General features: G+C 24.0%; 1 long non-coding RNA gene across 1 annotated transcript in view; it reads right to left on the bottom strand.

Annotated features, from left to right (window-relative positions):
* LOC136988849 (uncharacterized) overlaps positions 1 to 23,085 on the bottom strand; it is a 29,801-nt gene extending 6,716 nt beyond the window's left edge. Inside the window, exon 1 of the long non-coding RNA XR_010882822.1 lies at positions 23,000 to 23,085. This is a non-coding gene — a long non-coding RNA (uncharacterized lncRNA). The remainder of the gene's footprint in view (positions 1 to 22,999) is intronic.
* Positions 23,086 to 25,213: the final 2,128 nt, after the last annotated feature.

Here is a 25,213-nt window from a genome sequence, read left to right on the forward strand (position 1 = left end):
TCAACATTCTTAATAAAAACTTTCGTTTATTTAAAAAAAAATAAACTAAAATTTTTATTACTAATATTCATGTTTATAAGTAAAGATAATTTGTTAAAATATGTAAATAAATATCACGTATTTAAATAAAATTATATGTAACGAAACATATTCTGCTTCTGTGTATAAAGCTTTGTTTTAATTGATATAATGATTAAGTTATGTAGCATTTTAGGATGTTAGATTAATCATCATTGTTAACTTAACATTCTTAATAATTTGCATTCAGAATCAGAGAGATGTCAGGTGAAAGATGAAAAAGGATAGCTTAGAATACAAATTATGGATTATAATTACGAAATTGAAAAGAAAAATCTGTACTTATAAGTTTTACTGACATAAAATTTACTATATATTACATTGAGCTCTAAATTTAAAATACAGAGGTTTTAAGATTCAAAATAAAAATGTTATGCTTGAGATTCTTGAACTTATAACGACGTACGCCTATTCTCCGGTTTATTTGTTTAGATCTCTATAAAGATATATACATAATATAAGCGGCTTATATTTCGCATAAATTTAGATTTATGATTTATTGGTAAATTCAAAAGTACGCTGTATAAATTTACTAGCCATTTTTTCTAAGTATATTTTTTAAAATATAGAACATGGTCTACGTTTTCAAATGGTTAAAAAATGATAAAGTTAAGAAATAAGGATATTAAGGAAGATCGTTTCGAGCCATCAACTATCTTGATGACAAATCAGTTAAATCAAGGGAAATAAAAAGTAGATCCTTTATTCGGCTGTGTGAGAATAGGCTAAAAGGGCGTGGTACTATTGCTGGTATTTATCATTGGTTGTTTTTAGGAGAAGCAGACAACTGCAGATTAAGGGTGGGGCTGATGGTATCTCTAAGTCTAGCGAGTGGAGAAATGTTTAGAAGTTAATGGAGACAATTCTAAAAAGTTCGGTCAACTTATGAATTAAAAAGTTTCTTATATAATAAAATTTAGGGCAAACTTTATAAAAATTAGTTTCGATATAAATTTAATGGCTGAATTAATTTTTCGATCGAATAACCCAATTTCTTTCTAAAGAAATAAGGTTGTATCGTAACATATAACAAAATATTCATTTAAAAAATTACACGTTTTATTTTTAATAAAATCAAATATAACTTACATATATCGAAAGTTTTATTTGCAGATCTTTTACATTCATTTCTAATGTAACAACTGCTCTTTATCAAGAAGGCGCCTGTAGTAATTTTCACTAATTATATACTTCGAACTTTCCTATCCCAAAGCCTATTATTGGAGTAGGCATAGTCCTGCAGTTGTAGTATTAAAAATGTTGAGGTGTTAGGCCCTTAAGGTGCCGTCAACCTCAATCATTTCCTGTGTCTCTTCCAAATCATTTTCTATGTTAATTTCCGAATTTTGTTGAGAAATACCGATTAATTATAGAAATAATATTAATAATTATAATTATTATAGATAACCTGCAGGTATATATGGCATAGCATTTACGATACATTTCTACAGGCATTACATAAATAGAAAAATGTAAATCAATTCAATTATACTACGATCTATAACCTAATATAATAACGTATATAACGAAAGAAAGTATTAGATGATACATCATATAACTTAAGCAGTAATTGTTACTTTTTAATGTGCTTAAAATTGTTTTTCAAAAATAATATTGTTTAAAAATATACAAATTTAACTCAATAAAATTTTAAGATACTATTTACGTTAGTGAAACTACATAATTTAGATCATTATTTTTAACGTTGACAAGCTTATTCGAACTTAATAGAGATATCAATGCTTTAAATACCGTGAAGCCTATAGGGTCTATTGAAGCTTCTTAATTTTCTGATCTTATAAAATAGGCAATTATTAAATCAAAAGAAGCCCAGAAGCAATCGCAAATTTGGCAGGTGCTGTCAATGTCTGATACATCGCATAAAATGTAGTAATATAAGCCGATTCATTTGTTAACCTTGAAGAAATTATTATTTTTTAAAGATTTACTTTGTTTGAATTAAATCAAAATTATTTCTAAGTAGACTTAAAACCAAACGAAAAGTTATGAAAATCTTTTAATATTAAATTCCTTTATAACATCACTAACATTTCAATTTAATTTAAAAATTGTTTCTTAAAAACATTCATTTATATTAGATAACTTCTTTTATAAATCAGCAAATAAAAATTTTAAAGTTTAACTAATATTTTATTCGAATATGAAATTAGAAAGTAAGTGTGAAAAAGACCTATAATTGTTAAATACAAAGTTAATATAACGTGAAATTTTCTCAATCGTCGGATAGCTTCTAATGAGATTATCATTGTAATAAAAGTGAAATTTTAGAGGCGAACACAATAAAAAGCAACCACGATACAGTTTGCTGTATTTTATGTCATCAATCATAATTTCTCACGAGTTGTTTTTATAAATATGAATTTTTTGGGAAATAGTTTGCTTGGATAAAGTTTTTCCCGTCCGGAAAATTTTCATCATATCCATCAAAATCAATCAACATCAATCAATCATTTGTTTCAATTAAGTCAAATCCTTCTTTTCTACTTAGAACAACACTATTTGATCTCTCTAAATAGCTTAGCACAAGTATCCTTTTACTTCTCATTTAACTTCAATATTATTTTCATTCTATTAACGTAAAATCCACCAATCATTTCTTAAAATATCTGATTTTTTTGTTTTTTATAAATTTATATTTAAATTAAACTTTAAATTCTTTAAAAAATAATATTTATATTGCTAGTTTTCCTTCTCCTATGTTGTATTTTATATAAATTTATTAAGCTTCCTAATAGAATGCGCTCGGTAATTTTGTTTCTTCAAAATTAATAATTAAATAAATAAAATAATTTTCCGGATAAATTAATTTCGGAAACTTTCTTAGATAATTGTTTTTCCGAGGAAGAGACGTCAGGAAAAAGCACACACAACGTTATCTGCCCTCCAGTTATTGATTGGTAGACGTTGAACCTCCTCCTGTCAGGGATGGACACGTCGGTTCATCAGAGTGCCAATATATCAACCGTTCAGAACCTAAGGGGTTGTTGGTTACGGGTGTGGAACTAACCCCACCCATACTCACTATGGCAGGGTAACGATGCTCACTTGCTCTCTGCATGCCAAATAGAAGGAAGTGCCGTATTCGGCATCTTAACTTCGGATTTCTCTAAGAGCGTAGCAATTCGTCGTGTCTTTTGTGTACATTATCTATCCTCTGTCTCCCATCTTTTATATTTTACATGTAAGATGTTATTATTAAAGAATAGAATGATTGATTTTACGTGATCTGGAATTAGGAACAATAGTTAATTATACAAGCGAATAAGATATTAAAGGTTTAGGGAGTTGTTGAGAGAGAGGATTTTCCTCAGAGTTGTCTCAGGGAATATAAATTTCATTGAGGGTGGATCAAAGGATAGAAAATTGATGAAAAGATATAATGAACTTGAAATGCATAACATGCTATTAACAAGACATAATAAAAAAAGTTGGGAATTTTTTAATTTCAGAATAGGATCTCTTGCGATTATTCTTATCAGATTCTAAATTATGATTAAAACAATTTTCTATTAAAATATTTAGTTAACGAAATAACTTATCAGCATTTCACGAAAAATCTAAATCAAAATGGCCCTGAAGCATAATTCAAATAGTTTAAGTATACATTTTAAAAATAATTTTTAGAGTGAACAAGGATTTTTTGGCAATTTAAAAGATTGTTTTTTATATTATTATTTAAATATATAATATTAAATTACTCTGCTTAAGATGCAAAATTTTTCATTTTGTACTGTACAAAATGTGGGATGGACTAATAATGAAAAATTTAATTACATATGCATATATGAATCATGCATAAATTTCGATTGATTTATGTTTGTGTGTAGAAAGATTAATATTTAACGAATAGGATAATAAATCTAATTAATTATAATTTGTGCGAAAAATACGTGTTTAAATTTTGATATTAAAAATTATTTAATGATCAAAATATTTAAAATTAATATTATTTTCTAGACACGAAAAAAGTTGCAAATACTGTACACAATCAAGAGAATGACAATCTTTTTTTTTCAAGAAACGACTCTAATTAATAGATATTATTCTTCCTATTGGATGGACGGTTATTATCTCGTTAAATGAATCCCGCACATTTGGTGGAGAATACTAACAAAGGTGATTATATCTAAGACGACAGAAAATATAAAGCCTATTTTGATCCGTTTGATAACTTTATTTTGCACGCAGTCATGTGGCAACGATGCATTAGCGAGATTATTCTAATGATCAGCCTACTTTCCTTCGCTTCTTAGTTGAGAAGGTAGGAAGATATTTCAAAAGGATATTTGTCACCTGTGTCGAATGTCTTGAATACATTTGAAGGTACTATACAATTAGATGTCGATCGACAAATGGGCGTGCTTGTGGACTTAACTCCACCCGTACGCTAGTAAAATGACGTTCCAACATATATGTTATACCCTTTATCTACCAGTTTTATCTTCTAGCTTTTAGTGCCCTCTTAATATCATGGTTGTCGTCGATTTGTTTCTTCTTATTACATATTATCGTACATGTGTCTGGTGAATAAATTAAAGAAACTCATAAAATACAACGATAATTTATGCAGGGAAAAAATATAACATAGTCCGGAGATAAAATTTTAATTGTGTCAATGTCAGTATAGTATAATTTGATTAAATTTTAATTTTTATATACGAATATATGAGTAAACTTGAGAAATGTTTTTAATTAAATTTTATTGCTAACTTACCGAATAGCTTTAATCTTATAGAAAAATAAACTAATGTATTGTTCCATTAGATATTTTATTAAGAGATTATCATGCACATAAATAAATTTATGCGCAAGAAAATCTCTTAATAATGTTTAAATCAAGAGAATGATTGATATTTGTTAAATATTACTTTTTTGTTAAATTAAATAATACTCTTGATATTAAAATCCCTCCTTACAAAATTTTATAATTAAATATTGTTTTAATAAGATAAAAATAAACATTTTGACTTTATCTTGCGAACGAATTGATTATAAAAATCTCAAGATTATCCTGTGTGGATGTGTGAATTAAATATCAAAATAATTAGAGACAATAGCTATCATAAACTTTTATAAGAGAACTACTGTTAACTGAATATTTTATTAGAAATACTGTAATTCATAATTTATAAAAGGATATATTCTTCTGCTGTGTGTAACTAACATTGATTAGTGTAGCTACAGGCAGAATTCATTCTATTTTCTAAATAATATATATTATATATTTACTTATTTATTCTTCCAATATTTACTTATCAATTCTATTACATACAGCTTACACTTTCCAAATTATTGTTCTGATATGTTTCATAACTTATATCACGAATTATTCGGTTTAGAAAATAAATATGTTGGCATTTATTTCTGCATGTGAATATAAGGCGTGAACGTTTTGCTTCGGATGCAATGCATGAATTATTAACAAGTGAGATATGAATTTTAAAAAAAGTGTAGACATGAGTGGATATAATGAATTTTTTGTTACGAATCCTTATTGTGATTATTATCTTATTTGAATCTTGTTATGATTAATATTCTATTGTAATATTATCTTTCTTGTAATCCTGTATGTTTTTCATATTTTTCTTATTAGTTTTATCCAATTAAACATACACTATTAATTTATGTTATTTTTTTCCACGCATACATCGTAACATGAACTATATCCCAAAAGTTTTTATCTATTAAAAAATAATTAATTAATCAGTATTAATTTATTTCAACTAAGATTAATATTGAATCTTTAATTCTATCTTATAGATATTTTTATTCTTTAACAGAAAAATAATAAAGTTGCGAATAAAATCTTTATTTTATTTAGTTAATTGAAATAACCAATTATTTAATGAAAATGAAACAAAATTGTGTTATTGATGTATCATAAAAGCTCAGTGAGATAAAATCACTAATTCAATTGGATTTTCTCGCTAATTATTGGTATTATTTAGCATTTTAGTTGAAGTTATCTTTAATTTTAACTTAATATAATAGTATGAAACAATCATGGTTAATTACTTTTCATATATGCTTCGTTAACCGTGATAAATAAATGATTGTATGAAAGTGATATTCTTATATTAGATAAAGCATTTTATTTCTTTATTATTTGTTCAGAATATTTTACTAAATTAAATAATAAAACCTTATAAATCGTTTTAATGTGAATTTATAGTTTAGAAATGATTTATTAAACGATATTTAAATTGGTATTAAAATTTTTAAAAAAATCGAAATAATTAAACGATTTTCTTAATGTTTTAAATGGTTATTTATACAAAGAAAAAATCATTACAATAAGATACGAAGAACATAAAACAGGTAGAATTTAAGAATTGACTTAATTAAAATAAGCGCTTTAATTGGATCATTAATACACCATTAAGTTATCCGTAAGAAATGATACATGTATATAAATGCAGTTTGATAAACTGCTTTAGTTTTTTATTTAGTCTGTCTGTATGTCAATTCTATCTGTACCTCTTATCTTTAAGAATTTTATCTAAAAAATTCTCAGGGCCAAATTATTCAGATATTTACGATTAATCTGTATTTTCCATTCTTTCTAATTAATTCTCATGGAATTAGAAAATTAATGGATGTTTTTCACTTTCAAATTGGTAAAACAAAGCAATTTATAATCAATGCGTAGTAGGCTATACCACTCAACACATTGCGTTAAATCTTAACATTATTTTTCAACAATATATAATAATCTTTCGCATCTATGAATTTATATTTATAAAAAAAAAACTAAAGTGGTTGGCATTTTACTTAAATCCGGAACAAATCTATTTAAGATAGCTGTCATTTTAAATAAAATTCTATACGGTCCTGATGCTTGCTTTACAATTAAAGTATAAATCAACTTCGAAAATTTGAAGATTTTAGCCCCGAGAAATTTAAAGATAAAGTCCTTGTAGATAAATAAGACTGATAAAACAGGAGGAATAGACAAATAGACAGACGAGATAGCAGAAAGCAGTTTTTCCTTTTAAAAAATGGTAAATTCATCAACGTGAGTTTATTAATTAAAATATTTCTGAAATTTTATTTAAGAATACAGTATGTTCTAGAGCTGGATATAGTTTTTTTAAATAAATATATTAAATAAGAATATATAGATAAATAAGAGATAATAAGAGAGATAAAAGTTTGAAAAATTCCTCGTGAATAAAAATTATGTAAAAAATTTATTTAATTTTTCAGGAAACGGTTATTATTATCACTAATTTTTCGTAATTTAGCTTTTTATAAAGATTTCGATCTTAAAATAAAGACGGATGAATGAAATTTTAATCGATGAAAATTTAATTATTATAAACTATACAGAAAAACATTATAAAAAGATATAAGTTTTTAATTTTAAATGATATAATAAAATTAAAATAAAATTTGTTAAATTTATTTTCATGCCTAGAGAGAGATATGCAGAGATATGTATTGTAGCAAGGTAATGCCTTAATCGGAAATTTCTTAAAAAATGAATAAAAATGAGTAGACAGTCAGTTAGCCGGCTAGATCAACTGAATTAAATCTTCTTATTTTTATTTTTGGGGTTATTATAATCCCTTATCTACTCCATGCCAGTTGCAACTATGGCAGAGTTACGAGATTCTAATAGCTGATTTCTAACGTTATACTGATTTCTAATAGTATCGTACGCATTCTCGATTGCGTACAGTACAACTGAATCGAATGGATACAATGTAAGAAAGTAAAAGAAAAAAAATATATAAAATAGTCTCTAACTGCTTTTCTTTGTGTTTTACGGACTATAGCTTTTGAAGTACAGTACATTAAATTCAATGCTTGAATGCGCAATCTTCAATACAAACTTTCAAGCAACAATTTTTAGTTGAAGATCAACAAGTTTTCGAAATATTAATTTGTTATAATAAAATTACACTTTATAAATCATTTAAAAAAATGATAAGTCTCAGAAAGAAATTAACATTTTCGACAATACAAAACATATTAAGATAAATTTTTATTTAAAGCAAAAGAAATATTAGCATATTAATAATCAAAAGAATGATTTTAAACAGAATTTAACAAATCATATTAAGAGCCTTGAATCTATATTTATATAGAGTAAACTAGAGTTGGTGAATAAAAGTCTTGGAAGCTGTGTGAAAATAAATTTTATTTAAAACAACTGACAGAACCGGTGTTTTCTAATCATACCAAACAAAACAAAAACGAGCAAAATAATGTGAAGGGAAAACAGATTTGAAAAAAACAAAATATAATTTGTTGCTAAATCATCATCTCACCCGTAGACGTGTGGGTTAGTTGCTGAACAATATATAGATGAGCCCTCTATCAGAGCATACTCTGTTATTTCTGACCGATTACAAGTTAGACTTATTATTCAAGCTTCTAAAGTTTTGTATACAAGAAACAAAACTCGTTCACTAATCTTAAGATTTTCGAAACTACAGTAAACATAAACACGCGTAAAAAATTCTGCATACCATTTTTTCACTTCTTTTTACAGCAATTGCTAGTAAACAGCATAGCAAACAGCATAGCAAACATGGCCTTCAATTAACACAATATAGCTGCACGTAGCGCTAACTTTCAGTTCATACACGTGTTCACCATCTAACCCCGATTTACCCTAAATATAAAAAACAAAATTCAAATACATTTTAAAAAATAAAATACAAATTTATATCAACTTGAATAGAAAGACACTTCATCCTTCTTATTATATTAAGCCGAAAATTGATGATGTAGTGTGAAGGTGTCTACGCATATTAAGTAAAAGTAAATTTAAATAATTCATAGTTAAGTATAAGTTTTACTAGAACCTATAAAATGTAAAATACAAATAAAGTTCTATATTTTTTCATTTATACTGCAATATAAACGAAGGAAATAAATATAAATCTTTGTAGAAAATAGTAATAATGCTTTAATTATAAGTACTGTACAGTATACGTTAAATTTTTATAAATATTTTTATATGTAAACAATGGAATTGGTATATTTTATAAGTTAAAAGATTATATTTTAAACAAGGGTAAAAATTAAAAAAAAAAAACTTTAAAAACTTCTTTAAAAACGACCACGAGAAAATATCCTTCATAGTCTTTACCGATTTTCGAGGAGACTTAAATATAGGAGTCTATAGTTTTTAATTAAATCTCCTCGAAAATCGGTAAAGACTGTGAAGGATAATTTCTCGTGGTTGTTTTTAAGAAGTTTTTAAAGGTTTTAGCCTTTTGAAAATATAACCTTTTAACTTACACTTTTAATATTCTCATTTCATCTCCAAGAACATCGTAAGCATATGGATATAACATGTCAACGCTATGCTAGCATTATTTCTATTTCATTTCGAAAATTATTCAATGCATATGATAAAATTTGATGCAATAAAACAATTTTTATGAAGAATAGTTAGACCAAAAATTAAAAGTTTATCAACTTTACCTACTTTCCCGTATAAGAAATAAAAGTTAATTCTAAAATGTTTTGAAAAACCATTGTCATTTATAAAGTGATATATTATTAATTAAAAATCTTTTGAACTATTATAGTATAGATAAAGATTTATTAATTTTAACTTAACTCATTTATATATTTATGTAAATCAGAATATTTCATATTTCTTGTAAGCGTGTTTCCTATTAGAACTTCTCTGTATTAATACTTGTATTGCATTTAAAAAACAGCTTTATCGCTATAAAAATTTAACAATTTAACACACTAAAACCAATATTTACTGTTATTTTAATAATTAATGCATAAAAATGGAGAATTATAAAATAGATAGCTGAGAGAAGTACTATGTTATGTTCTAATTTCAATTTATCTTAAGGAAAAATCAAAAATATAAATTTAATAAAGTTAGTTTTTAAAAGTTGCAGAATTTGAGAACAACAAATCGCAGGTTCTGATACAAAAGACCGACAAGCAAAGGGCGGACAAGGACGATGGGCCGACACCCAAAAGCTGACATCGACAATTGGTCGACGTCAACGATAGACATAGGTAATATCGTCGATTTAGATCGGTGAAATCAAGGATATATTTCGTTAGGTAATTTCTATATTGAATTAATATTCAAAAACACTTATAACGATAAATTAGCTGTCAACTCTTTATCTGCCGTTTACAAAACATATTACATTTTTTTATTTTTTAGAAATAATTAGAATATATCAACAAAAGCCCTGGACGAGAAAAAATTATATTTTTTTCGATGAGGACCTTGTATACAATTTAACTATTTAATAAAAAGAAACGTATTTAGAAAGAAATTTACAAATATAAAATAAAGTTGAAATGAAAATTGAAACTTAAAATTTAAATTTTGAATTTATATTTTTGATATTTTTTTTTATATAAAATTAAATAATAAACTCTAAATATGATTTACTTGACGTATATACGTAAATTTCAAACTAAAATTTACGTAATTCAATAGAAGATTTCATTGGCTTTTAATACATTTATACTTTCATATATTTAATTATTTGATATCTCCATGATAGTTATAGCAGCTCTCTTTATTTTATATTGTTTAAAGTATATAAAATATTTTTAAATAGTATCAAATGTATCCGTATTTAATCTTTGTTAGTATACCGATCGAATAATGAAGACATAAAAATGATTTATAGCTTACTGTTAACGATCAAACCTCACTTATTTTATTAAGTAGCTGGTTTTTCATTGTATAATTTAATCACATTTTTCTATTTTTTTTTTTTATCACTAGAAGCTTTATAACATTTTAATTCTGTAAAACCAAGCTGTTGTCAAAAGCGCTAGCGATTAAACAAAGTTCAATACAAACTCTGTTACTTTTATATAATAATGTTGTTTTAAATATAAAATAAATATCATATTTTATAAAACAATGATAAAATAATATTCTCAGCAGCTTTTTTCTCAAAAATATCGATTATTTTGAACGGAGAAAATGTTTGCAATTTAAATTGTCTTTCTAATCCTTTTGCACTTTTAAATAGTGATTTAACACAAATAAATAGTGAAAAAATATATACTGTATTTTATTCTGACTAATGAATATTGCCGGTAATATTTTTGACTATTTTTAATATCGGATGTTTTGAATTTAGTTCATCCCTTTCTGGTCCATCAGCGGCCAAGTAGATAACATCACTGAACACTGAGTTTGAGACTAATCAACGAAATGGTCACATGAAATTTCCCATACTTTCTCCACGTTTTTAATACTTAAATATGGGCCATTTTTCCATAAAATGTCTTTCCGAGAAGCCCCTTAACAGATCTTTCATATCCCATAAAACCAAACTAAACTAAAGCTCTTTGTCCTTTAGTCATCGGCCTTTCGTTCGGAAATGTTAATCTGTTTATATAAAATTTATCTTAAAAATGGGCATTCCAAAAATCATGAAAAAAATATATTTTTTAAATTTTGTCCATTTTTTTCTGAACAATAAAAAATATAATTGTTATTGCTCTATTTAATCTTCTTTAATAAAATTTGAATGAATAAACGTAAATTAGAATCATACAGCAGCTGAAAGTAAATCAAATAAATTTTCTAATGTATTACTTTAATTACATTTAACTAAATAAATTTCATGTAATTTTTTATAAAATATAAATGACTGTAAAAAATTAGAGCAGTAAATTCTTGTAATTAAAGTGTCTTTGATATATTAAAAAATCTTTTAGATAAATTCTTTATGTCTCTCTTATTGAAAAACGATCTAAATAAACCCTAAATTGTCCTGCAATACTTTTACTAAAGGAGAAATGTAATAGATGGATCCGGTTCTTCCCCACAACAAATTTTTCTTCTCTTCTTTTTCTCATAACCTTGAATGAAAATTTTAAGAACGGGATTCGAATGCATTTCATTATCTTTTATTTAAAAGTTCTCAAAATCAGAGGTAAACGGGTTTAATAATATCAAATCTTTTAATTTAAATTACAGATTCAAATATTTTTTTTCAATTTTTTAATTCGAAATTTTAATGAATTTGCAATTTTATTTTATACAAATATGCATTTATAATTTCATAATCACACAGTTTGTATTGTATTATTCTATACATCTGACTAAGGTGTATAGAATAATACAATACAGCAATGTTTTAAAAATTAGTAAAGTGCGTTATGTAAAACTAGTGCTTTTTAAACCCCAACTTTATAAAAATCTTGCAGATTGGCCCGTATTAAATATAACGTACTGTACTTTCTGCTATATTATATATTAGATTATTATGTATATTATTGACCTAATATATGATACATAGGTTCGGAATTCATTTGTTTGGGTAAAGATGAATTTTATATACGTTTAATTTTCGAATCGTTAAAGATTCCGAGTGTATAAAAAATTTAAAACCATAAAATCTATAATTCTAAGTATAGAATGATGCCTTTTAGTTAAATAATTTGTTGAGAGCAAAATTATTATAAAATATAAGAAAATTAAATAAAATATTCGCTTTTATATAATAATACTGTTTAAAAAATAAAAAATAAAATTATTATTAAGTAACTAAATCGAAATGATTAAGTTAAGATAAAATCAGGATTAACGATATTTAGCATTTTCAACAATAATTAAAATAATTAAATAATTTTATACGCAAAATTAAAGTTATCGACAGGGCGGCCTGTCCCTAATTGCCTGGCCGAACCCACAATTGGTATGGGGAAAGCCCCCTTAATACCCTTAGGGCAGAACAGGTAATTTAAGAATTAAAATCAGAAAATAAAAGTTTATTCCAAGGAAACCATAAATTGTTTAAATGATTTTCAGATAAATTTTTCAGTAAAAATGTGAGAAAACCAAATAAATATAGAATCATAAATTTCTTTTTGATGTAAAAAGTGTAATTAACAGACTGTTGAGAATTATACTGCGAATTAAACTAACTTAATGAGTATTTTATGGCCTTCCTTAACGCTTTGACATAACATAAATGTAATATAATGAAAATATTTTATAAAAGGATTTAAATATTGAAATTTAAAGTGATTTAAAATTTCAAAAATGTTCTTTTAAATACTTTAAACTTATTATATGTTTTTTATTTATAATATATTCATAGACATAAATAAGTACTTAAATACTGTACCGCTACAATACATTGATTAAATCAAAATTTTTAGTGTGTTTAACTAGATTTTCAGATTTACACAAAAAAAAATCATTTAAAATTAATTAAATAACTTATAGCCTCATTCTTAAGATGACATATTTAATATTATATAATCACATATCGTATTTAAAAAGTTATGTTTTTTATTACGGAAATTAAATTAAAGGAAAACAATATTTGACATAATATAATTACATTTTTACTACTGAAATAATTGATTTTGTCACTGTATTCCGCATTAACTTCCCACTGAACAAAATTAGTGATTTCGATTCCCAACAATGGCCAACCGTGACTGACATTTTTTAATTCTTTAATAAATAAACCTAAAGTTTATAAAATTATAAATTATAAGATTACAAACTGTAGATATACATATTATACTCTTCTTTTAAACTAATATTTTTACTTAATTTTCTTATAATAATACATTTTAAGACTCATTAAATAACACTTAAAAGTTTACCTACATATAAGGTAACGTAGTTAGCGAAAGAAAACGTACAAAATTTCTTCAAATATGCTAAGATTTATCATATGAAGCGAGAATAAAAGTTATGTTAACAAAAAATTTCTTATAGAAAAAAAAATATATCGCAAAATTTCTACTTTGTAAAAATTACAGTGTAATGTACAATTCGGAGAGAGAATTATTTTTATATTTTAAAACTATTATAAAATAATTACACTTTAAATAGCTTTATTAAATTAAAAACGATTTTATCTACGTTTATCTACTTCCGTAAGGATTAACGACTTTCCCCACGCTGATATACAGAAAATATATTGAAAAAATATGACTTTTTAAAAATAGATTAAAATATTTTTAAATCGAAATTTATTTAGAAGTCAAAATTGCTCTAATTACTGAAATTGGGCTAATCGTAATTGATAGAAGTGGTAGAGATTACTCTGACCGGTTTTATTTAATTATTATTTTACCAAATAATTAAAAAATATGCATTGATAACAATTATTTATTTACAGATTTGAACCACGTTGTATATCTTTAATTAATCTCAAAAATATTATCGAACAATGCGTGCCTTACAGTTATTTATTTCACAGTATTATTATCTTCTAGCTAAACAGAAACGTGTTTCGGTTTCACCAATTTCACATTTAGTAATATTTTTTCCTCGTACTTTTACATTCCATAAAAGTTACTAAAATATTGAAAATATCACTATTCCTGAGATTAATTAAATATTTATTCGTAGATATCTAAAGGCACTTGTAAATGATACAAATATAAATGCCTTAACTTGGTGCATTAAGTTATTACAGAATCAAACAAAACTAACATAAATTAACTTTAATAATTTATTTTTTTAAATAACATCTTGATATTTAGTTATTTTATGTATTTAATTATTAAAGCATTTTTTGATTTGATTTGAAATATTATCATCGACAGCCGTGTTTTGGAGAATAGAATAATAAATTTAGAAAGTTAGTTAATACTTTCTAAATTTTAATAATAATTAAAGTTGAATTTAATATATCTTATTATATTTGTTTACTACTCAATTATGTAATAAAATTAATTAAATCACACATAACTTTGCTAATAATCGTATACTGGCTCATACTTAGATTTGTATAATTTTCTCGCGAATAAATCGAAATATAATTATTTCTTATCTTTTAAAGAGAGTTTCATTTTATATTTAAACACATTTCCAAACGATAATTCTATGAAATCAATTCTTTGAGGTATTATATTCAATTTAATGAATATAAAAATCAGTTCACTTCTTCTTTGGGGTAGATTTGATACGTTCTTTGAAGTAAATAAATTCTTGGGGATATTTTAAAATTATTTTCATTTATATTTATTATACAAAGAAATGAATTTCACAAAATTTTGATCATTTAGAAATTTTATTAAACTTGCATTCATTTGAATCAAACCACTACCAAACTAAATTTCTTACACAAAATGTCTATAATCTACAATAAGCTCTGGAATCGTGTAAAGAAAAATAGTAAATATTTAAAATTCATTCTTTAACTTATAAAAACATCTGAAAAATAGTTCTAGCAACCTAATTATTTAAGAAAATCATGTAAAAATAAATTTATAATTTAAATGTTTCTGTAGTAGCTAATAATAAGTATTTGAGTAATTGCCAGGATTAAATCCGAATTTCATTGGCTTTGTAAAAACAAAATAGGAAAGGGCACTAAAATGAAAAAAGATCGAATTATATACTAATTTTTATGTAAATAAAGTAAGTATTAGCTAAGAGATTGCGAAAATAACCAGAAATATACATTAATCGCTTAAACAGGCCAATTACAGTATTTACAAACATTTTTCTTTCGTTATTTTTAATAAAATTCAAGTATTTTATTTTTGATTAATCTGTTTTTGCAGTTACGAGGACATTTGAAAGTAGACGACTTTAATTTTAAATAATTTCGTTAGCATCGATTAAATCTTTTATTGACTTGTTTCATTTTATAATTTATTTAAAGACATAAGTTATGTGAAAATAGAAAGTAGATGAAATAAGTTTATTTTACAAACTTTTAACTGATTTAGCCGATTGTTTCAAATAAAGATACCATCAAAGTTTAAATTTTTATTTTTAAAAAATTTTATTTTTCAAGAAAATTTAATTATTAAACAGTCTGTTTGATATTGTATCTTTTTATTTTATAAACTGTTTATTATCGCAATAAATTTTAGTATTATATTATAAAATAGTCAAACTTCAGGTAGCCGAAATCCATGATGATACAAATCGATACGGTATCAGAAAAATATAAATTATGAAAATTAGAGCAAGAAAAACTTATAAAATTATCATTTAATACTTCATAACAATTAAAATGTTGCATAAATTTCGTGACTGCCTAAAATGATATTACATATATTACTAATTTATTTTTAAAAAATGATTCTTTTATAAAGACTGACATAAGGAACACGCTAATGATTAAAACGATTAACTAAACTGTAGCATGAAATGAAACATTTTAGTTTTTCAGTTAAAAAAGGACCTGCAAATAATATGAAACAGTTAAAAAGTTGTTTAATTTAACTATTTTCAAAAATAGGCTATATCTTTCATTAAAATAAATAAATAAATGAAAGTACTTGAGTGTTATCATCTTCAAGAAGCCATTTGTTAGTTACACTTATGCTCTACTTGTAATTTGATTACAGCTTTTTTAATTATTTCTTATTTCATTTAAAATATTTCTTATGGTACAAAATTTAATCAGATTTTAGTTAATTCAAAGCTCATTTAAACTGCTATCATCAGATAATTAACAATCTATTAAAATATATTCGTATTATGCATTCTTAAAAATATAAACGTTATAAATTGCTACAATATGAATATAGGGCCTCAAATATAAAGCAAGCTTTTAATCTCATTAAAATAATATAAATTTAAGTGTTTTAATAGTTAAAATGTAAGATAGTCTCTTAAGAATTAAACAGGAATAAAATAAATATTTTGCGTGTAGAGAGAGGGAGAAAAAAACGAAATTTTAACCAACTTTCACAACCCTAAGCTTATATTGGACCAAAATGATTAACTCATGAGGCGGAACTAATGTCGACAGTTGTATATCATTTTATCAGAATGCCTAGACATAATGCTTAAGGCTAATTATAAAAAATTGGATCTCATAAAAAATAAAAACAAAGTCAGCTAGTCCAAAACATATAATGTCCTGCATATTTATTTGTGTTCTAATTCTAATTAATTAATTCAAGAAATGTTGCATAAATACTTGTATTCGCATTCTTTCTACTGTAAGAAAACAAATTAAGAACAAAAATTATTCGAGAGAGCATATCCATTAATCAATTGCATATTGTCATCATAAAAATGTCTTTGCGATGAAACTCATTTAAATTTAATTAGATGGTGTTAAATTTTCGATTATTTTCTTTTTTTATTTACACCTATTAGTCTCTTGATTTAAAATATTATTTTATGAAGAGTAAAATGAGTTCGATGAATACTTATGATAACAGATTGCAGGAAGAGTTATTAATGGACGTGTCTTCATCCTTATCCGGAAGTTAGTCACGTACAATGTCGCATGACATACATCATCAAATGGCGATTAGCATCATCTCTTCACCCCAACTTGTCATTGAACGTGTTGGGCGAGATGCAGTTGAAGGTTATACTGCAAATAGCTTACGCTTGATCTCTCTTGTACGCTCTTCAATAATTTCTTTATAGCAACGTATTAAAGTAACCTTACACTTCAAATATTTATTCTAGAGGAGTATACAAACGCTAACAATGTTCTCTCGATTATAAATTCGTTATTCAAATTCAAATAGGTATTATAACATAATATATAAAGGCCTACTGGTTCATAAATTACAATAATGTTGAGAATTTCAAAAATGATCATAATTATGTCGTAGCTCTTTTCTCAGAAGTTAAAATAATTTAAACATAAATAAAACTAATTTTTTTTCTTAAATCCGGTTTAACCAATATGATTTCCTAATATATAGCGCTTAAATGTCACATATTATTTATTGCACTATAGGACAGATATTATAGTGTGTTTTAGTGTAAACATAACAAAAATCATTTTAATTTAACATAAAATCCTCAACTTTTGATTTATTTAAATAGTAAATAGATTTTATATTAACTAGTATATAATATAGATTTGCATAGAATATCTACATAATAAACTCTGGGAATGCAAACAATGGAGAACAATATTTTTTATAGATTGATTTAATGGACTAAATATTATTCTATTGAATATAAATTACTGATAACCTTGTAAACGTATATCAGAAACCAAAATAGGAGTTAAAAATAAATCTAATCAGAAATCGTTCACCTAGCAGTAGTAGTAGTAGTAGTAGTAGTAATGGTAGTAGTAGTCGTAGTACAACCAATTCCAATATGCAATTGGTTGTAATCACGATATCTTTCACAAGACTATTAGGTTCAACTAAATGCCTGTTTGAAAAATAGTCATTTATAAATATTTAACATAGAGAATACAATAATTACCAACTTTCAAAATATTGTAATTAAGAAAGTGGCTTTAGATCATAACAGTTATTTATGCTAAAGATTATTACAATGCCTACGAAAAGTAATAAAGAATTTTAAAATTTTGTAATTACCCTAATTACTATGTGGCTATCATAATTAACCTATATCTTAGATTAATTTAAGATATAAATAATAAAAAAAACAATATAATAAAATATTTTAACTTTCGAAAAGATTAAATAAATGATTTATACTTTTTATTAAAAAATTCTGTAATAATGTATAATTTGTATCCGAATGAGACCAATAAAACTGCTCCCAATTTTCAAAATGGCGCTTGATATAATTACAGAACAACATAAAAAGTTCATACCATTCATTATATAATATAAATGTTTTATTATTATATTATAATCTAAGTGATGCAATAATCATAGATAATTTCGAATTCAAGTACACTTTTTATCAAGCATCACCTTAGAGAGTGAAAAACCTTCTAGTCGTTTATTTAACAATATTTCTAATCAAGTAATAAACGTAGTCTAATAAAATATCAAAACGCTTCTAAAAAACCCTCCGGGAAATCTGGAAACTTATGCTTCAATTATAAGTAACATTTTGATAAGTTAATGATTAAATATATTAGAATACTTGTCAGGTTTCGGTACTAAATTAAACATTTTTTATAACAATCTAAGTGGAATGTCAATAGTTTTTCATTCGCTTTATTTTTAAAATAAAAAATAAAAAAATACTTAAGGATGAGAAAATACTTGTTAAAAATCTATCATGAATCTTGTTGAGATTTTATGTTTCTAGTTTGCAATTAACAACATTGTAAGAGACTATTATATTTTCTTTAATTAAAATAAATTAGTTGCCTGCAGTCAGTTTACCTACTCTTTTAAGATGAAAAATAGAATTAATATTTAAAAATAAAATAGACATACGAACAAATATGTATATAATTATATACAATTTTAATAATTAATTGCTAATTTTCAGGACATTAAATAAATTATATTAATTTATAATAAATTTTACATATTTGTTAATTGTTTTAAATGTCTACGATATAAACTGTAAAATATTATGCTTAGATTTATTTTAAATTAAGTAAAATCTAAAAAATTATATCACCATTTCCTTTAATATTATTTCTTTAAAGTTTGCAGCTATTAAATTTCATTAAAATGCAGCATTTAAGAAAATTGTATAAAATAACGTCAATCTGCGCCAGTAACACATCACTAATATAATAATTTATGATATTTCAAATACCTGCATTCTTAGATCAAATTTCATATTAGTAAAAGGCAAAGCCTGATGATATTTTAATTATATTAACTGAAAATAAATAAAATAAAAATTAATAATTTATTTTTATTTTTTTATCTGAAAATCTGTTATATCAATAACTAACTTATGAACACACGAAATGCTTGAGAACAAATAATACATATTTCTATTGACTTTAATACAACTAAATATAAACTAATTATTTTATAATTTTAAACATTAAATAAAAAATTTTGTTAATAAATTATTTATTCGTATTAAAGTAAACTAAAATATTTTGAATAATAAATAAACAGGGAAAAATATAATATAAATTAAATAATAAAAAGTAAAAATAAAGGGTTTAATACGATATTTCTAAATATATTTTAAATTTTATTTTAACGATATTATTTTAAAAATATATTTATAAATATATTAATGTGGTTAGCCTATAAAAAGGCAATTTATAAAATTTTTATTCAAAATAAGAATCTCAATAAGAATAATAATAGTAAATCTAATAATAGTGTAGGAAATGTTAAAGATAGTCGTAAGCATACAAATTATCTTGGTTGAACCCTTCAAAGCCTATAGCTATCACGAAAAAAGCTACAGGCCTGTAATGAGTTGGTTGCTTGCATATCACAATATATTTTAGTTATTATGACAACATCGACGAAATATTATATCATTTATATTATTATATGATTTGAAAACTTATTTAAATACTAAAATTTATAAACGTCTAATTAAATTTATAATATTAAACTCAATAAAATGCTAAGTTTATAATGGTTGCTTTTAAGTTGTATATAATTTTAAAAACGAATTTAAATATGTTTCAGTAAAAGTCAAAGAAAGGTTTTGATAGGGAAATGTAGATCGAATAGTTAAAAACAAATTAGATTTAAAGCAGTTTATGCTAATTTTCTTTTACCATTTTTAATTGCATTTTTCATATCTCAGGATAGTGATCACATGCAATATTGTTAAATCATTCAATACGTGATACTGCCATTATTCAGATAGTTAATTCATAAACGCATGAGAATAAAAATTGTGACATTTATTTATAATAGATAAACATAATGAGAAAATGTAAAAGATTCGCCAAACTATTCCTAAATAGGATGGGATCCGATGTCTGGTTTCTAGAACGTAAACAGCTGTGAAGTGAATTTAAATTAATAAATATTTTGAATCATGTTTACCTTAAAAATTTAAATAAGAAAACATCATTAAAATAATAAACTTTAAAATACATTTGAAATACTTTACCCACACACAAATAATAAGGATTATAAACGATAACGACATAACTACACGACAAACTATGTATATATAATACGAAGTATTAACCTACATTATTATAAAAGCGTTTATTTTTTTAATAAGTAAAGAAAAATAAGCTGATGAAAATTGTATAGGATCTAGCATAATATGTGATTTAAGTCAACACATTTAAAAATTTAAATCAGAATAGGCCTATACCATCATCATGGTTTAAGTTTAAATAATAAGTTATTTGAAGAATTACTTATAATCTACGAAGATTTAAATAATAATAATTATTATTATTAATAAGATTAATAATCTCATAAAGAGCTTTTAAAGATATACTTACATATTTAAGTTGATCAAGAAATATAAACGAAAATTTATTTTAACATCTAAATTTGTACTTTATTTTAATTGTCATTGTCTAAACAGTGTTCGAATTTTTTTATTAAATAATATTTTGACAAGAGTATCACAGTTTTAAAAAATTCGAGTTGTAAATCAAATTTTTTAAATGTTTCGATTAGCAAACTAAAGTATTCAACATTTTAGAAATTTATTAAATTTCTCCAGAAAATTACACAGTGTTTCTTTATGTTTTCTATAAAAATTACTAATTATTCTTTCATTTCTTTCTTAAACATCCTGTAGAGAGAACATTTGCTTAAGTTTATTAGTTTCCACTTATAAGCTCTTTGTATATGTGACGGAAGTATCAAATTTCCAAAATTAATGCGATATTTAAATCATTGCATCTTATATAAAACATGCAATGATTTAAATAAAAGATGAATAAATTTTTGTATGCTTATTATTTATTGTTTATTAATAAGAAAAATAAAGCTATAGATATTTCAGCACTGTAAATAAGTAATTAAATTCTCAAGCTTAATCAACGGTACAAACATATTAATGATATTTAAACTGCTATAATTATGTATTTTCTAATAAACTCACAGAAAATAAGAAACTGAAAGTTATAGTCATTTCTTACTTCTTATATAACAAATAAAGTAAAACTTATATAAATTATTTGATAAAATATTTTTAAGTATTTAATGATTGTATCGGTAAAGAAACTAAAAAATTAAAAATAAAATGAAAAATTGCCATAAAAATTCCTATTGATCTATGAAAATAGATTTATTTATATTAGGAAAGAGGTATGTATTTTTTTTTCTATTAATACATCTTACATTATTCTTAAATACAATTCTATCGATACAAAGTAGAAAAATCGATTTATCGTAGGAAATTTTATCTCATTGATAAGAAATGAAATTTTATTAAAATACATTAATTCTAATTTTATTAAATTTAATTCAAAAGTTGAAAATTTACGCTTGAATAAATTGAAATATTTCCACTTAGTTTATGCTAAATAAAATAAGACTTTTTCATAATATGTGATAGAATTTGTTCGACAGAGTATGTATTTACTTAGTTCAAAAATAATATAATTTATATTGAATATAGATTTTTACGTCATTCACATTTATTTTTTGTTAATTAAAATATATGTTGAAACTTTTGATCCTTAAGAAATTCGAATACTCAAAGAAAATAAAATTACTAACTAATTTTTAAATACTTTCTTCAAAAATTTAAAAAAAAAATTAAAATATAATATTAATAGTAATATCATAAAATATGAAATGCATAATGTAATATATGCTTATTTAAAGAAAATTAAGTTTAAACTTGCATTGATTCCTTGCAGTGTTTACTTTGTTTTTATAACAAAAACAATTTTATCAATAAGCATATAATTAAAGAAAGCAAAACAAAGACACAGGTCCACGAGTCTTTTAGAAATTGTAGTTAAGTAATTAATTTCCCTACTTTCCAGCATTCAAAATACTTTGACATTATCTAGGAATAGAATACATGACCTCCTGAATATCAGAAAATAATACAGCAAATAAAAGTTACTAATAGAATTGCAATATTATAGAGACTGAGATAAACACATTGAAAATTTTATAGAATTCTTTTATGTTTATTCTATATTCATTTATATTATTTCTAAACTTATTTAAATGAGATTTTTATATCTCTTTCGCTGAATTAATTAAGAAACTTGTGCTATTTTCTAGATTATGCAAAGTGTTATGGAAACAGTAATATCACTTATGAAAATTAATATGATTAATTACAGGAAAAAATTCTTTAATGAAATAGGAAGTATACAAAACAAAAAGGTTAAAGCGAACACTAGATACTCACCGTCGTGAACAGCGATTCAGAAACAGAGCATGTTATTTAAGAACAAAAACGAATTCAAATCCAGTGTTATGATTACAATAGAGCAATGTTTATCATGACAGACCGTACAAAAAACATTAAAAATTATTTTAAACAACATAAAATTGATGTATAATGTAAGCTTTAAGCTTACGTTTCAAAACAGTAAACAGTCATAAATAATAGGAAAGCTTATGTTTAGAATCATTAAAACATTTTTTAAAATCTCTTTTTGCATGTTTTCTACTTCATTAATGCATTTTTATAATTTCATTTTATTCTAATACATTAATCTAATGATTTAAACTTATAAAATAAGCATTCATAGATCTATAATTCATAAGCATAAACCAATTTGAATTTAAAATAATCGAATATTTCACTAAAATAATGTTCTTAAAAATATCAATAAAATAAAAATAAAGAAATTTGAAACAAATTTTAAAATGTACAAAAATTTAGACTAAGTAATGTTAAATTGTAAATTAATATGATAAGAAGTCATTATTTATATAAGAAATTTATCCTTTAGTTTAAAAATATTCATTCTTTAATATTTTAACTAGCAAATGCAAAGTAATTAATAAATTTTAGCGAAAAATATTTGAGAAAATATTAAATTATTTTCTTAAAAAAATATAAATAAGTCCAAATGTTAGTCTTTCATTAATTACCAGCTGAATTTAAATTAAACTTATCAATTTCTTTATTTTCTCAGTGTAAAAGGTAATATGAATTAATAAACACCAATAAATCGACAGATCGATTTTGTTATATATTTAACTTAAAGGAAATGATTTAGAATAGCATTAAAAAAACAAAAAAATTAAAGAAAACCTGCGTTATCAATCTATATTTTGTTATAATATCATATATATTATATAAAAATAAGTGCCAATATAATTTAAATTAAATTTTAAAAATTTATTGCTGAATGCCAATATGCTGTATTTTAATTAGTTTATATTTCCTTAAATATTGATATTACATGTAGGCCTACTGTACAGTACATTAAAAAATAATTATTTAGAATTAAAAACAAATATCGTATTGATTTAAAATATTATTCCTAATGAATATTGTCTTACTATATATGTTTATGTTTAAGGAAGAATTTCATAAGGTGATGATAATTCCTTCTCTAAAACTTTTCTTCTTGTAAGGAATCCAATGTAATTGTGCAAGATGTATATAGAATCGCAAAAAAATTCGGTTCTGACGCCAAAACTGTAGGCTCTTATTAGAGGTAGTGACCTGATTCTATAAGCGTCGACAGAGTCTTTAGTTAGCTAATTTATCCCAATAACCTCTTATTCTACTTCCTGGTGATAGGCACATTGTGAATAAGAGAGAGAAATATCATTGTGAAATATTAAAAAATAATATAAGATAAAGTCACATGGTAAATTTTATGTGACGTATACGTCTGATATGATTGATCATTTGAAATATCCAGCTAAGAAGTGTCTGCAATTTGATGTGTAATTTAGAACTAAGGTTGACTTGCTTCTCACGTAGGACTAGCTTATGTATTTCAAACAATTGTTACACTTATCATTCTAGTAATTCTTAAAGGACGGTAGTAATATTATCCGATCTCATACTGTGTACGACTATTGGTAAGTTCTCAATTAATTCAACAAACTTGTATTATTATACGCAATTATTTTTTTATCATTGGCAGAATATTTTATAGAAATGTCCTAAAATAATTAATGCCTCTTTAAACTTACAGGTCAACTATTGTATTATAAATACTACTTACTGTATCATATATTTAATTCAGAGATTATATAAACAAGTTTCCAATTCACAAATAACAGCTTCTAAATAAGAATATTGGAGCCAAGAATAAATTTAAAATATCGGAGTTTTAACTGAAGCACAATTAACGAATAAATTCTGTGACAGAATTAAATCTTATTTAAGTTTAAGCTATTTTTACATTAAGCAATAATTCACGAATCGTTGCTTTCTTTAATTAAACATTCAAAAGCTTTGTAAAGTTTAAAAAATACTTCATATATAAAAACTTAAAATGTAGTTTTTATACAGTATATGAAAATAATAATAATAATTCTGCATAATATGTGTAAAATATTTTTAGTATGTAAACATTTTATTACACTCGAATGGTATAATTTTGTTACGGATTATCCAGCTAGAGAATATCTAAAAAAGTTTGGCTTAAAATAA

This window comes from Centruroides vittatus, unplaced genomic scaffold (assembly GCF_030686945.1).
Source record: "Centruroides vittatus isolate TY-2023 unplaced genomic scaffold, ASM3068694v2 scaffold_386, whole genome shotgun sequence".
NCBI lineage: Eukaryota > Metazoa > Arthropoda > Arachnida > Scorpiones > Buthidae > Centruroides > Centruroides vittatus.